Raw genomic sequence first — 6453 nt, 5'->3', positions numbered from 1 at the left:
TTTGTGGTTGGTGTCGGATCTGTTTCAATACGAACCTATGTGCATGAGGAGGCAGTGTCATGAATAGTGAGATATGGCTTTTTAGATTGGCCGTTTGTCTACTAAGTGAGAACGGTCCTGATAATCGAATGAGCTTGTTGATCCCTTATCTTGTCGTACACAAAGCAATCGAGGATCACTGGTCACTTCCACCAAGAGAAGATATGCTTGTTATTGACACTGCAACGTCATGCTTAGTGAGATATGGTTACTCAGATTGGCCTTTCATACTAAGTTAGAACATTCTGTGAGCGAAATTAAATAATGCCGTGAGCCTTGTTAATCCTCATCTTGTCGTATACCAAGCAATCGAGGAGGATTCCATGGTCACCTGCTTGTGTATTAACACATCTTCATGCGGATGAGAATGGACCCGAAGTTGCCATAAAGGTGTATGTCAAATAGAAAGTTTGAGCTATTAAAGAGGTGATGACTCAAGGAGTGGTTTATGTGAAGATGAGAATACAATCCGCCCATGACACATTTAATCAGGATATGCTTATGTTAATTTTGAGGATGTCTTTGCTTTTGAGCATTTAATGAATGGAGGAGACTCATCATTAAAGAAAGGAAGTTCTCTATCAAGATGGTTACATAATCTAGCGTGTCTAGTTGTTATGTATTTCTTTTGCTAGATGCAAAAAAAAAGCAACAGTAAAAACTATGTTGAAATCAACAATGCCTTATTCTTGTCCTCCTCTCCTTTACAAAATAGGTTCTTTGGGAGCATGCGGGGATATGACCAAGTGCTTATTTGAAAGCTATCAAATAGAAACTGAATTATCTTACTAATGCATACGAGGGGAGTGCGGTAGTCTACAAAAGATAGAATTGACTTGTGATGAAGTCCTTAGAGCTGCTTGGATTTGTTATGTAAAAAGCATCTACTCGCTGGTGGCTGCATAAATCTCGAGGGGTTGTTGCCCCTTTTTGTTTTAGACCCCTCCTTTGAACAACGAGCGATGCTCGCCCTAGGTAGCCCACATGACGATCCCACATGACAATACTAATGTACATTAGCTTCTAGAGAGTCGTGGCGTCGTTGGAGTATCTAGGAATCCTAGATGATCCTAGATCACGTTTGTAATCGTTGTCTTCCCCAAGAAGTATCACAGTGCACACATGCAGAAACAAGGGAAGACAAGGTGGAAAGACCCACATGGCCCTGCTTGCAAGCTCTTGTTCATGAGTACCAAGAACATCGAACATCTTCCGTTTGGATTGATACTGCTGATCGTTGTTGTGGAATTAGCAACCAATTAGTAATTGGCAGTGTTGTAGTTGATGCCGATGAAGCTGAATGAGCCTTCATGCCTTTTGAGTTGCTTTCATAGAACGAAGGCAGTAGATTTCCCACCAGCTTATGGTCAGTCGCGATGAGTTGGATACAAGGGCCTGTTTCCACACTCAATCAGGTGTGATTGTCAGGCGAAGGTGTGGCAAAATGGCCATGGCCTTCTAGTTTCCACGGAGCAGAGTTTGCATCAGCAGTGTCTGCAGGTTGGGGAAGCAAAGTGACGGGAGGCTCGAGGGCGTCCCATTGGCTGCATATCGCAATCAGCTGAAGGAGCACCTGAGTGGCAAAATGGATAGCCAAATTTGTTGGACTCTTTTGCGCATTTGATGCTCCAACGGCCACCGCTACCCGATGGAGATGGCTCTGCGTGAACCCAGAGGGTGCTCACCCCGCCACCCAGATTCGCGCATTTGGGGTGGCGCGGAAACAGGCCCCAAGAACCTGCAGCTGCGGTAGTGGTGGAGCATCTCCATCTTTTGCGCCAACATTGAAAGGAAAATCTGTGAAAGTCGTGCATTTTAATGATGAAGTATGTTTGATTTGCCACTCACCAGCCCAGGTCGCTATGTCACTTCCACATCGCCGCTAGACTTCCTGAGCGGCTCATAACACTTTGACCCAAGGAAATCCCTATCGACCAACCCTGCTATACCTGCAGAATTGCATGCCAAGAGTTTGCATTTTGAGACAATAGACTTGTTCGATAAGTTACACCAATTCAAGGAAGTTTTATTTTCGTGCAATCGAGTAGAATGATCCTGTTGCATCTAGTGCACAAGCAAGACATTGTAACCAGCCCGTTATGATTCTACAAATAAATTTCCTTGGCTGCACATTAGCCGCAAAACCTTGTGTTGACGACTAATGTGATTGAGTTGTATGGGGTTTATGCAACTGGTCTTCTATAGGAATGGCGAAAATCCAGAGAGAGAAGCCCGGTAAGCAGATGTGGTAGTACCAAACATGAAACGTAGAGGGAGGCTGCTCCTACTGATATCTGTAAGCAGGTTGGTACATGCTGTCATTTTGATGAAGGCCAAGGATCACAGAACTAGTGAAAGAATGCGAGGCAGGAGAGCTCCATGGAGGGCGGAGAGGCAATGTGCGGAAGAAGAAGGTGGGCGGTGATGAAGGTACCAGGAAGAATAGGCTTAGAATAGAATATCCCAGGACAGACCTTTGCAAACAAACTCGATCCCTCCTTTCATGAAAGGCAGAGGAGCACTAAATGCCCATTAACAAGTAACGCAAAGTTAAAACATTATTTTACATTCTCATAAAACTCAAACATCTACACAAGATTAGCACATTTTGAAGCCATGGCTCCATAGACCCTTGTAGGGCCAAAATGTTCATGAAAAAATATACACGAGAGAGAGAGAGAGAGAGATGTGTATTAACGTCTCGTGGGCCTATGAGACAAAGTGCAGAATCAAAAGGTAACTCATACAAGCCACTAGGGGCTGAAGCAAAGGGTTCACTAAGGCCCTTGCTGAATGCTAAAGTGCTACGTTAGTGAACAAAATAGTAGAGTAGCAAAATATCTCAAAAGAGTATCAGGTGCTCCGAGCTAGCGCCCCTAGTACATGCCCATGTTCCATATATCCAAGTAACCTGGTGGCTCTTTGATGAGATGTGAGGAGCTCTCGTATCTGTGTGTGTCGAGTTGTCTCTCGATGCAGTGGAGGGCATGGTCTCTTCGATCTCTAGTTCCGGTGGGCTACGTCAAGGGTGACGCCTCGTCTCTTGTGGTCACCTTTGAGGAGCGCTGAAATAGACCGAACTTTGATCGTGCGTGCTCTGCTGGTCCCCCTACGTGTCGCCCTTGGAGTGTGTGTCTCTCGTATGGCAACATCGTGGTGGGGACTCCTACTGCTAGTCCATGATGCTCTCATCTCATCAAGCTCCTCTCCCTCAGCCTCACCGGCAGTTGACTTAGATGCATAGAAATCTGTAACAAGTGTATGTGCTCTGTCAATCTTGGTGGCTTGTGGCATCAATCCCTGCTGCTCTCGGGTCTGTCACATCAATATATCCCTCTGTCATCACATCTCAGTTAGATAGAGCCCAACACAAACCTGATCGAGAAAATGGATCAGCCGTGGCCATGCCCCTCCTAAAAGAGGCAGTGATATCACCCTCGGATCTCATAGTAGACTAGGCAAAACACATAGAAAGTGCTTCTTTGTCTCGATCTCCTCCACCTGGCGAAGTGTGCAGATCCTCTGCTCTCTGGGTATGCCTACAACTCTCGTTGCCTCGATCCACAGCTGATGTGACGAGACTCGCAACTGACCAATGGTGATCCTCAGTGCATGTGAGACTCTCCTATCCTCAAGGTACCAAGGTCTGATGACGAGACCATGCTCCGAAACCCTCAGGAAGTGGTCATGGTAGAACTGGATCTTGGTGGGGAACTCCTCTCCCCCCCAAGCCCTAGATGTATGTAGCTCGAGGAGGTCCAACCGTATGATATAGTTGATCTCATCTCGTGGGATCATCTCGGATGGTGCATCCATGCTGTACTGAAAGGGGGGAAGTCTGTCCATATGAATGCGGTGACTACCAAACCATGTAGATACCCATGCGTACCATGCTGTATCAACACCGCTCCTGCTGGTTGCCTGGAAGACTCCAATGCTAGTCTCAGTAATTTCCACTGGGGTAAGGCCGAGACTCTATGGAGGAAAGTCACTGTTTGAAAGATGGCATCAACCTAGAGAGGGGTCATGGCGAACTCTGCCTGTATGATCTGATGGGGGACTGAGGGCTTGCTCTGAATCATCATGGATCCCATAATCACTTGTAGCCTCTCAAATCTCTTCCGCTCTGTCGTTGAAATATCACTCCCCCAAAAAGGTCCCGCATACATGGCAATCGGTCTCACCAGTGTGTCAAAAAGACAACCCTTTGTCGGAGGGTCCTGGAAGTGTGCCTAGAAGCATCGCCTCTCTAGTTGGGCCACAGCACCTCGCCCTCATGTGAGTCGTGCCGTAGCTACATCTATCATCATGAAACCTCGTCTTGTGAACACTACCCCCAAATATGTGTAAGACTACACTATCTTGATTGGCTCGTCTCGGTATGTGAAGCTATGGCAACGGGATACTGCTCGGGAGGTGTTGAAGATCATAACCTTGGTTTTCCCAAGGTTAACTGTCAAGTCTTCCTCTCTGTAGAATTTCTCTAGAGCTGCTGAGGATGATATGAGGACTATGTCATCCGCGTACAATAGTATCTGCACCATCAAGTCAACCAGGAGTGAACTCTCTCCACCTAGGTGGTCTACAAAGGAAGTGATCTCATCGATATAGAGACCAAAGAGAGTTGGTGAAAGGGGCAACCCTGTTTCACTCCGATAGTGCTCTCAACCCAATCTGATAGACCTCTTGGGGCATGTACCCTCCCTCTAACGGAGTCATATAGACTCACGATGCCTCAGATCATGATCTCTGGGAGCTGCAACTCCTATAACCTTCTGATCAGGCGAGAACGTGGGACAATATCAAATGCCTTACGAAAGTCTATGAAGCAAGTGTAGACTTTCTGATGCCTCGACTTTGCCTCCTCAATGATAGCCCTCAAGGGAAAAATGTGGTCCAGGGTGGAATGCTGTCTCTGAAAACCCGCTTTTGTCCAAGAACCACTGCCCATGACCCTCTGTGTGGCTGCTAATCTCCATCTCTAGTACCGACCCATATATCTTAGCCAGAGTGTGGCCAATCATAAGAGTGCGGTTGTATTTAGGGAAGTTGTATATAATATATGGATCCTTCTTTCGCAGCTCCCTGAATTGGATCCATGTCCATCGTCATTCCATGGGCATATAGAGGGGATGGATTTGCCGTTCAAGGGATGCGCTGCAATAATAGTGCCAAAATTGCTCCTTCTTCAAAAATGGGATGTGCTAGTGGGGTTGGAGACCTATGTCTACATCAGTGAAGGAAACTGGCATGTCTAGGGCTAAGTTATAGCCATTGCATGTGCACTTTGGGTTGGCCCACCTCCAGTCATTGAAGGACTGAGTGATGAAAGTGGTGAGGGGGTGAACTTCCATTATCTCATACAAATGAAGGTGGGAGCCTTCAAGCTGGACCTTCCAGTGATGCATGAGAGCCCTGTCCGATAAACACTTGGAAGGACTGGAGGTCACAGGCCGCCAATGTACATCTTCTAGTAGGGATGAGGGAGGATCTAGAGGAACATCATCATCAACATTTAGCATGGGGTCCTTCTCTTCATGCCCTGCGGTCGAAAGGTTTATCAGCTTGTCAACTAGATTAGTTGGCCACAGCAAGATATTGGGGGCTTTATCTGGTAGGTTGACAAGAGCATTGGATGCAATGGACTAGGAGGTCTCGTGCTGTATGGTGCTAGTGTTGGAAACATGGGAGGAGTACCAAGGTTGGTTTGTGTGGGGAAGGGGAGGTGGGATGGGATTGTAGGGTGGTTGAGGAGGGTGTGCGAGATTTGTGGGATCGGGGTTAGTAGGAATATCCATGGGTGGGGTGGTGGCATTGAAAATACTAAGATGGTTGCTAACCATCCTCCTTGGCGACAACTTTGCGATACACTACATAATTGTTTCAAAATTGCTAACCAGAGACTCTTATGAGTCCTAGAGAGCTTGTAGCACCCTTTTGAACAAAACAATGATTCTAAGGGGGTGGTAGGTCGTGGGGTGATATGCAGCTAAATGCATTTGAGTTTGAACTACCGAACTATGGCCATAGGTCTTCATCCAATTGATGTTAGATCATATGCTTTTGGGAGTATAGACCCATGGGCTCAGTTCTTCGGGTTTGGATAGCTGCATCACGTCATTGTTTTGTGGAAAAATAGTGGACTCAGTGATTATTATACACCACACCTGGAAGTTTTAGAGAATGGGATGGGTGGCTAGAGTCTGAAGGTCAGAGGGATGGGCTAGAGATAAGCTAGCAGGCTGAAGATCTAGAGAAAAGCATGACATAGCTAATTAGAACAGGGCGATAATGATCAAGATTTCAGCGAAAGATGGTAGGGAGTGTGTTGCGTAAGAGAGGGGCGGTGAGATTGATGTGGAAGATAAGATTTTGTGTGCAAAGTGCGTTGAAGTGCATATGGATGGTTTGGAC

The sequence above is a fragment of the Dipteris shenzhenensis genome, chromosome 11, assembly GCF_047967505.1.
Source record: "Dipteris shenzhenensis isolate YYH24624 ecotype China chromosome 11, Dip_SZ_1.0, whole genome shotgun sequence".
Taxonomy (NCBI): Eukaryota; Viridiplantae; Streptophyta; class Polypodiopsida; order Gleicheniales; family Dipteridaceae; genus Dipteris; species Dipteris shenzhenensis.
The sequence above is the reverse complement of the archived record's forward strand: the minus strand, read 5'-3'. Positions refer to the sequence as shown.